This window comes from Saimiri boliviensis, chromosome 7 (assembly GCF_048565385.1).
Source record: "Saimiri boliviensis isolate mSaiBol1 chromosome 7, mSaiBol1.pri, whole genome shotgun sequence".
Lineage (NCBI taxonomy): Eukaryota > Metazoa > Chordata > Mammalia > Primates > Cebidae > Saimiri > Saimiri boliviensis.
In genome coordinates, this window is record NC_133455.1 from 69,829,558 (window position 1) to 69,839,913 (window position 10,356).

Here is a 10,356-nt window from a genome sequence, read left to right on the forward strand (position 1 = left end):
TTATGCTTGAAATTCCAGTCCTAGACCAAGCTGTGGCCACAAGCATTGATGTTCTTACCATCCAGAAGAGCCGACAGTGTCATTTTGATACCTGGCTTTAGGGTCTATCCTAAACCTATCAGGCTGGAGTTGTTCACTTTAGCTGAGAAGCAGGCTTCAGGGTCAATCGGATACTTGGCTGCTATTCTGAAGCATGTGTTACTGTTTACTGCTGTCCAGGGGAGACTGACAGTGGCCTCCAACTTCTTGTTCACCTTCTGGTAAACGGAGCCACCAAATCTGTCCCATCATTCACGTTAGGGTGAAGCTTGAATTCATCAGTCTTGTAGCCAACTGCAAAGTTGCTCTGGGTTACTCAGAACTTTGCAGTCTCAAAATTCATCTGGTAGCTGGCCAACCAGCCCTCAGGCACCAGAGCACCCTGGATGGAAGGCCCAGCAATGTTGAAGTCCATGTCACAGCCCAGGTTAATGTGCTGCTGCTTATAGCCTGTCTTGATTTTAGCACTTTTTTCCCCAGTGTTAGGTGAGAAGGATGAATCGAAGGCCAGCTTCAGTCCATGTGCAAGGTGATCTTCCACGGCAATCTCTGTGCCTAGTGTATTATCGGTGTTCCATTTCTCCCTACACGTCAGGCTGTACTCAGTTCATCTGTACTTGGTTTCCAGACTGCCCCTCACTTTGGTGATTTAGGTGTTGGCTGTGCCAACTAAGCAATGGATTGTAAATTCCAATCCATTCTCAGATTTCGTTTTCAAATCAAGCTTTATTAAGCCAAATCCATAAATGGTAAAGACATCCTTGGCAGATTTGCCAAGATTGGCATATGTGGGTGGCACAGGCATCTTCAGCTCAGAGGCAATGGGGCTCCATGGTGGCTACCAATTGTATATCCTTCTATTATTCAGAGTGGAACATCTAAGGATACATTTCCTTTTTCTAATCTGTATTAGAACATATATGTATACTCATTCATGGGATAAGCTCAAAACATTAATAATATATCAAACTACCTCATCCCTACCATGATGGGTATAGAGGAGAAAAGCAGTAAGTTAATGAACCAAGAAGACAGAAAACTTTTTAAATGATTACATTCTCAAACTATAATGCTGCATAGGCCACCTATTGTGATGATTATTTCCATATAAATTCAATGATAGTATACAGAATAACTGATAGTGATGTTTTTCAATTAATTTTCTGACTTGAATTTGTTCTGTTTTTTATGTATTTGCATTTTAAAAAATCTTCCTCTTACTGTGAAATGTGTCTCACATAAAGAAAAGTGTGGAGTATAAATTTATAGCTCAGTGTATCTGTGGTGTTCAAACTGATCATTAAATGGAAGAGTACCAGCACACCAAACACCTCACTGGCATTTAAGAAAAAATTTGTACATGGATATTCATATTAATAGCAGTTCTTTTTTCATAATTGCCAAAACTTGGATACAACCAAGATATTCTTTGGTAAGTTGATAAACTGTGGCACATCTAAGCAGTGGAACGCTATTCAGTGCTACAAAAAGAAATGATCTATTAAGCCACGATAAGATGTGGAGGAAGGGTCCATGTTCAGGTTTGTTATATAGGTAAATTACATATCGTGAGGGTTTGGTGTACAGATTATTTCATCACCCAGGTAATGAGCATGATACTCAATAGGTAGCTTTTCAATTCTCACCCTCCTCCAACCCTCCACCCTCAAGTAGGCCCCAGTGTCTGTTGTTCCTTTCTTTGTGTCCATGTGTACTCAATGTTTAGTTCCCACTTATAAATGAGAACATGTGGTATTTGGTTTTTTGTTCCTGTGTTAGTTTGCTTAGGATAATTCCCTCCAGCTCCATCCATGGTCTGACAAAGGATGTGATCTCATTCTTTTTTATGGCTACATATTATTCCTTGGTATAATGTACTGCATTTTCTTTATCCACTCTACCACTGATGGCCATTTAGGTCGATTCCATGTCTTTGGTATTGCAAATAGAGCTGTGATAAATGTACATCTGCATATGTTTTGTGGCAGAACAATTTATATTCCTTTGGGCATATACCCAGTAATATGATTGCTGGGTCAAATGATAATTCTGTTTTAAGTTCTTTGAGGGATTACCACACTGTTTTCCACAGTGGTTGAAAACACCAGCATTGTATAAGTGTTCCCTTTTCTCTGCAACCTCACCAGTATCTGTTATATTTAGATTTTTTTTAATATTAGCCATTTTTACTGGTGTGAGATGGTGTCTCATTGTGGTTTTGATTTGCATTTTTCTGATGATTAGTGATGTTGAGCACATTTTTACATACTTATTGGTCACATGTATGTCTTCTTTTTAAAAATGTGTTTATGTCATTTGCCCATTTTTAAATGGGGTCATTTGTTTTTTGCTTGCAAGTTTAAGTTCCTTATAAATTCTGGATACTGGACCTTTGTTGGATGCTTAGTTTGAACATATTTTCTCCCATTCTGTAGCTTGTTTGTTTACTCAGTTGATAGCTTCTTTTGCTGGGCAGAAGCTCTTAGATTTAATTAGATCCAACTTGTCAGTTTCTGTTTTTGTTGCAATTGCTTTTGGTGTCTACGTTGTGAAACCTTTGCCAGAGCTGATGTCCACAATGATATTTCCTAGATTGTCTTCCAAGGTTTTTATAGTTTTAGGTTGTATATGTAAGTCTTTAATAGATCTTGAGTTGCTTTTTGTATGTGATATAAGGTAGGGGATCAGTTTTGATCTTCTGTGTATGACTAGCCAGTTATCCCAGCACAATTTATTGGATAAGGAGTCCTTTATCCATTGCTTATTTTTGTCAGCTTTGTCAAAGATCGGATGGTTGTAGGTGTAAAGCCTTATTTCTGGGTTCTTTATTCTGTTACATTGGTCTATCTATCTGTTTTGTGTCAATACTGTGCTGTTCTGGTTACTGTAGCCCTGTAGTATCACTTGAAGTCTGGTAGCGTGATGCCTCCTGCTTTGTTCTTTTTGCTTAGGATTGCTTTGGCTATTTGGACTCCTTTTTCTGTTCCATATGAATTTTAAAGTAGTATTTTCTAGTTCTGTGAAGAATGTCATTGGTAGTTTGATAGGAATAGTATTGAATCTGTAAATTGCTTTGGACAGTTTGGCCATTTTAATGATATTGATTCTTCCTATTCGTGAGCATGAAATGTTTTTTTATTTCTGTCATCTCTGATTTCTCTGAGCAGCATCTTGCAATTCTCATTGCAGAGATCTTTCACCCTCCTGGTTAGCTGTATTCTTAGGTATCATATTCTTTTTGTGGCAATTGCAAATGTGATTGCATTCCTGATTTGGCTGTTAGCTTAGATGTTGTTGATGTATAGGAATGCTACTGATTTTTATACATTGATTTTGTATCCTGAAACTGTGCTGAAGTTGTTTATCAGATCAAGGAGCTTTTGGGCAGAAACTATGGGATTTTCCAGATTAAAAAATCATATCATTTGTGAAAAGGGCTAGTTTGACTTTCTTTCTTCCTATTTGGATGCCTTTCCTTTCTCTCTCTTGCCTGATTATTCTTGCCAGGACTTCCAATACTATGTTTAATGTGAGTGGTCAAAGAGAACATCCTTTAATCCAGTTCTCTAGGGAAATGCTTCCAGCTTTTACCCATTCAGTATGATGTTGGTTGTGGGTTTGTCACAGATGGCTCTTTTTATTTTGAAGTATTTTCCTTCGATGTCTAGTATATTGAAGGTTTTTTAACATGAAGGGATATTAAATTTTATCTTAAGTCTTTTATGCATCTGTGGAGATCGTCATGGGTTGTTTTGTTGTTGTTGTTGTTCTGTTTATGAGTTTTGTTCTGTGATGAGTCATATTTATTGATTTGTGTATGCTGAACCAACCTTGCATCGCATGGATAAAGCCTGCTTGATCGTTGTGGATTTGCTTTTTGATATGTCGCTGGATTCAGTTTGCAAGTGTTTTGTTGAGAATTTTTGCTACTATGTTTATCAAATATATTGACCGGAGGTCTTCATTTTTTGTTGTGTCTCTGCGAGATTTTGTTGTCAGGATGATATTGGCCTCATAGGGAAGAATTCCTTCTCCTTAATTTTTTGGAATAGTTTCAGTAGAAATGGCACCAGCTCTTTTTTATGCATCTGGTAGAATTTGGCTGCAAATCCATTTTGTCTTGAGCTTTTGTTGGTTGGTAAGCTTTTTATTACTGATCCAATTTCAGAACTCACTACTGTTCTGTTTGGGAATTCGGTTTCTTCCTGGATCAGTATTGTGAGGTTGTAAGTGTTCAGGAATGTATCAATTTCTAAATTTTCTAGTTTATGTGCATAGAGGTGTTCCCAGTAGTCTCTGAAGGATAATGACAAAGTGTACATTAATTAATAAATATCTTATTAATTATTTTTTTCAGAGAACAAACTTACGGGTTCGTTGATCTTTTGTATGGTTTTTCCTGTCTGAATTTCATTCAGTTCAGCTCTGATTTTCATTTTTATTTGTCTTCTTCTAGCTTTGGAGTTGGTTTTCTCTTGCCTCTGTAGTTCTTCTAGTTGTGATGTTAGATTGTTAAATTGACATCTTTCTAACTTTTTGATGTGGGCATTCAGTGCTATTAACTTCCCTTTTAACACTGCCATAGCTGTGTCCCAGATATTCTTGTATGTTGTATCATTGTTCTCATTAGTTTCAAAGTATTTCTTAATTTCTGTCTTAATTTCATTATTTACCCAAAAATCATTCAGGAACAGATTGTTTAATTTTCATGTAATTGTATTTTGAGTGATTTTTAAAAAGGTTTTTTCCTTATTTTTGTCTGGCTGAGTTAATTTGGAGAAGCAGTTTTTGAGCTCTGAGGGTTTTTTTTCCTCAGCTTGGTTGATTCTGCTGTTAATACTTGTGATTATATTATGAAATTCTTGTAGTGTGTTTTTCAACTCTATCAGATCAGTTTGGTTCATTCTTAAAATGGCCATTTCATCTTCTAACTCCCATCTCATTTTATTATGTTTCTTAGATTCCCTGGATTAGGTTCCAACTTTCTCTTGAATCTTGATGATCTCTGTTCCTATTTGTATTCTGAATTCTATGTCTATCATTTCAGTTATTTCAGCGTGGTTAAGAACCGTTGATGGGGAACTAGAGTAGCCATTTGGAGGTAAAAAGACAGTAGCTTCTTGAGTTACTAGAGTTCTTGTACTGGTTCTTTAACATTTCTGTGTGCTGATGTCTCTTTGAAGTTGTTTTCCTTTGGATAGGGTGTTTTATTTTATCTTCTTTTATGTCGTTGGGGGTTTTATTGTGGTATAAGGTAAGCTTAGCCAACTGACTTTGATTCTGGGTGATTTCAGGTGGCCAAGGCTCAGCTCAGTGCTCCTGGGCTGCCCACTCTAAATCTGGGATCTGAAACCAGGTCACTGGCTTTGTTCTCTGGCCCCTCAGGGTTAGAAACCTGCTGCACTGGAAGGACTGAGGTGTTCCTGGTTCACTGGCCTCAACACTTCAATGAGAGGTGCTGGCCAAAACACTTCATTGGGGCAGTGGCAGTAGGAGCTGTTCTTGCTCATGACTGTCAGCAGACTCAATGAGGTGGTTGGGGTTCACATTCATTGGCTGGGGTGGGGTGCTGATGAGAGTCTTTGCCTTAGTTTTCACAGGTGCTGTATACTGGCAAAATATTTTTGTGTTATATTTTGGGCTGCAATCCAGTAGGCATTGCTTAAGAATGTTAGCCAGCAGGTAGGCTCTAACTCTGCTGCATGAATCTTTAGTGTTTTGGCAGGTAGGCAGTGGTACTCTGTGGTGGCAGGGGAGAGAGATGATCTTCTCCTGCTCCTGAGTCTTGGAGGAGCCCTCTCCAATCACTGGCTCTATGCCTGTATTTCTTTTGTGGCTTGTTCTGGTTCACTGGGCTCCCGCAGGCAGGGGCTCGGGTTGGTAGACAGGTTGTATCTTTGCCAGGTCAGCTTTGCAGAGGGAAGCACACCCCACTCCTCCACCAGCTTGGGCATTTCACCTATCTTGGTGATTCCAGACTGAGGGCTCTTGCTGCTTGAGTTCTGCCCCAGCCAGCAAGTCCTGCTTGGCTAGGAGCTACAGGAGTAGTGGGGTCACCTAATCTGCTGCCAAGGTGTTTCCTAAGGGAACAGAGGGTTGAGCCTGAACATAGGTTTCAGTCAGAAGCCATAGTGGTAGGGGTGGGTAAAGTTGCCTACCCCTACCATCTGTGTGTTTCCTTAGACAACAGGAGGATGTGCCCACCAGCTGAGTTCAGATGTGATATGGTTTGGCTGTGTCCCCACCTAAATCACATCTTGAATTGTAGTTTCCATAATCCCTGTGTTGTGGGAGGGACCCTGTGGGAGGTAACTGAGTCATGGGGGCAGTCACCCTCATGCAGTTCTCATGAGATCTGATGGTTTTATAAAGGGCTTTCCCCCCTTTTGCTTGACACTTATCCTTGCTGTCACCATGTGAAAAAGGACGTGTTTGCTCCCCCTTCCACCATGATTGTAAGTTTTCTGAGACCTCCTCAGCCATGCTGAACTGTGAGTCAATTAAGCCTCTTTCCTTTATAAATTACGCAGTCTGAGGTAGATCTTTATTAGCAGCATGAGAATGGACTAGTACAAGATGGAATTGGGACTGCTAGGCTGGAAGCTCTAGTAGGCATTGCCCACTTGGCTATTGGTGGTGGATGTGGGTATTTCACCCTCCCTGTGGTCAGGGTGCTTCCCAGGAAAACAGAAGACTGCACCTGCCAGCTGAGTTCAGACAGAAGTGAGACCTAGCTTCTGTCTGAACTGGAAGCTCTGAACTCAAGCATTGCCCGCCTGGGTACCAGTGGTGAGCCTGGGTGGAGTTGTTCACCCTGCTGTTAGGGTGATCCCTGGGACAACAAGAAGCTGTGCCCACTGGTTGAGTTCAGACAAAAGTGGGACCACTGGGCTGGAAGCTCTAGCAGGCATTGCTTGCCAGGTTCCGGTGATATGGGTGGGTAGAGTTGCCCACCCTGCTGTCCAGATGTTTCCTGGGACAACAGGAGACAGCAGCTGCAAGCCATCTTGAGATACAGGTGGGATTGTTGGGCCAGAAGCTGGTGCTGGGCCTTGTCTGCTGACAGGGATAGAATAGTCTTACTTTTCCTGGGTACTGCGACTATATCCTCTATTGAGGCTGTGGAGCTGGTAGTCTGTTCTGAATCCCAAGGCTTATAGAAGTCCCCTTGGACTTGAGAGTTGCCTCCATAAAATGTTTAGGTAGCTCTCTGGCTTAGTTTAGAAGTGCAGTGAGGGGAAATGTGTGTGTGTATGTGTGTGTAGGGGTGCCGGCAGGGAGATTCTCCCATTCCTAGTCTTGCACAGGTCCCTGTGGAGATTGTGAATCCCTCAGGGGCTCCTGGCTCCTCACTGATCCCAGATAGGCTACTGCCCAGCTTTGCTTCTCTCTGCATTCTGTGCCTGCCTGCTGCCTTGATGGATCCTGACATGGTTTCTTAGGTGATCTTCTTCTAGCATCAATGTTTACTAGCCCCCCTGGCCCCTTTTTTTCCCTTTGTTTGTGAGAGTGGCACACATGAGCTTCTTCTAGTCCACCGTCTTAACTCCCCGTGAGGGCCACTGACATTTTCATCACTGTCTTTCCTCACAGCTCCAGAGGTTAAAAAACTGCCCTGATTTCAAACAATATGGTTTATTTTGGTCAGTTTTTAATGTTCTTGGAGTTGAATATTATATTTAATATATGTTTTTATGTCTGGCTTCTTTCAGTCAACATTAATTTATTAGTTTTATTTACATTTTTATGTGTAGCTGTAGTTAACTTATTTTTACTCTGTATCGTATTTCATTACTTGAGTATATTACAAGTCATTTACCAATACTATTGTTGAGTGACATTTGGGTTGCTTCCTGTTTTGGGGAGTTGGATGAAAATCCAAATTGGATGTTGGAAAAAAAGGACAGTTTCTTGAATGAGTGTGTGTATGTGTTGTGCAGGTCGAGGGGTTGGGGTCTGGGAGCATGTAAAAGAGACAAATGTAATAGCAGGTCACAGTGGAAAGGAGGAAGAGGAAACATGTCCAAGACACAGATGTCTTTTTGTTGACTATGGGGCATTGGTTTTACCTGGTGCACAAGATTCAATAACTAAAGGTGGCAAAAAAGTTTGGAGGAAATAAAGTTTACTGAAACAATTGAAGTTGCTGATGTAATATTTCATTACCTTTTCTCATATGTCACATGGACATGGCTAGGAGAGATTAAAACTGGGAGGTAATCTAAACCCAAAGTTTCTAATGAGACTTTTCTCTGAGCATATACATTTCCATGCTTCATCCAAGTCCTGGCTTCTACAAGGCTAACTTCTGTGTGATATGGTCTGGTTTTGGACTTGAGGCCTCAGTGCTACTCTCGATGGCTTCTCTTTTCTCTGGGCTTCAGTTTGAATTTCCTTTCAGGCCTTTGTCTCACATTCAAATTGGGAAAACAAATAAATCTGTTCTAAATTAGCATGTGTGTCAATGACCAATGTTTGAAATCTTTGGGTAAAATTGGGCATTGGGAGTAGATATGTGTATTAAGTAAGTAGTCATAGTCATATATTTTTTTCTTAAAAAAATATAGAAGCTGTAATAGGAAAGGTAGAAATATTTTTGAATTGAAAAGCTATGATTCACTAGAAGTTGTTAAAGTGACGAAAACTAGAAAACACAATAGATAAATGAGAAAAGAATATTTGAATTAGCCAATAATGGAATAGGAAATCCAAATGGTCAATAAATCTATGCAAACTACTTAGTTATCCAAGCACTAACCTAGTTTTTGGAGAAATACACAACAGGGTAATGAATAATACTTGTATAGTTTGGAAAATGTTAAAATTAAAATAATATTTACTTCTGGAAGAGATAAATGGATAGATATGGTGCCATCTGTTGCTGGTGCAAGTTTTTTAAATAGTCCTTTAATAAGGCAATTTGATAAAAAATGATAGTCTAATTCATTATACTTTTGGCAAGGCATTAAAAAGAAAACCTTTAGTAACTGACAGTAGATTTAAAAAAATGCCAATTAATTCATAGTTTGCAATGACAAGATTATGCAAATACTCTAAATTCCTTTCAGCAGGAGAATTACCAAATAAAGCATGACATACCCATACCTATGAGATATAAGATAGCCATATGAGTGTTCTAGATCTATAGCACTGAGCCATATTTCTGAGATGGAGTGCTGAGATCATGAAAAAAACAGAGATTATAATATAACATATCATCTTTATAAAACTTCTTGTACACACACATATGTAACATGCTCATTTGCCTATGATGATTTGAAATCAGAAAAAATTATGAAGCAGTGGACATTAGCTCATAACTTTTTCTTTTTTGTGGTAATGGTTAGAAATAGAGAAAAGGGGATATAATTTCACCAATCCCACTTCTAAAAAGTAAAAAAAGAAAAAGAAAGTTGTCCAAAATGAAAATGTCATTTGTAATATAGTTTGATTTAAACAGAATTTTATGTGTATGCAAGTATACAAAAGAATATTGAAATCATTAGTATAATAATAATGGTGGTCTTTATGCAAAATTTCTGGTGATTTTCATTTTCTTTCATATTATTTCCATTTGAATTTTATAGTGATAATATGTTATACATAGAATTAGAAAAGTATAGCTATTTTAATTGATAAAAAGAATCAAAGCATCAGACCTGAAGAGACTTGGAATTGAAATTTGAGGGTTAAAGAGCTAGAAGCATACTATTGTAACTCTTAGTAAGACTATTTTTGGGCAGCTTTGATATAATAACAGGGATAGATATCTTTGATATTGGAATAATCTTTCCATAAAGAGAAAGAGTTATTTTAAAAATCTTTAAGATAAAATATTCATTACAACCCAATATTTCTTTCCTTCTATATCAGAAATTATACGTATAAACTGGCAAAATTGTTCATGCAGTATATTGGTTATATTTGGTTCTACATAAAATATGTTACAAAAAATGACAGATGCCACAAAATGTAAGAGTTTAAAACATATTAGCAAGTTCTCACTCTAGTTTTGTTATCTTACCTCTAGTAAATATGTCTAGCAATTTAAACAAAAATTGTGCTCTCTGTTCTCTGACTGCACTTTAACTCTTTGTCTGTAATGCATTATACAAAATGAAATGCTTACACTGCAATGAAAGGCTATTGCTAATAATAGTATTTGAAGATCATAAAAATTCCAGTACATACATACAGAGAAACAATATCCATAGACACTGTTTACGTCTTATTTTGAAATCCGATGATATCAGAAAGTGAAAGTTGAGCTGTTCTGAGTATTTGTGGGAGAATCTGAAGCTCTGTGTGATGGTTAAT

The 10,356-nt window shown here is 38.4% G+C and overlaps 1 pseudogene; it reads right to left on the minus strand.

Annotated features, from left to right (window-relative positions):
* On the minus strand, positions 1–844 carry LOC101047201 (non-selective voltage-gated ion channel VDAC1 pseudogene; annotated as a pseudogene).
* Positions 845–10,356: the final 9,512 nt, after the last annotated feature.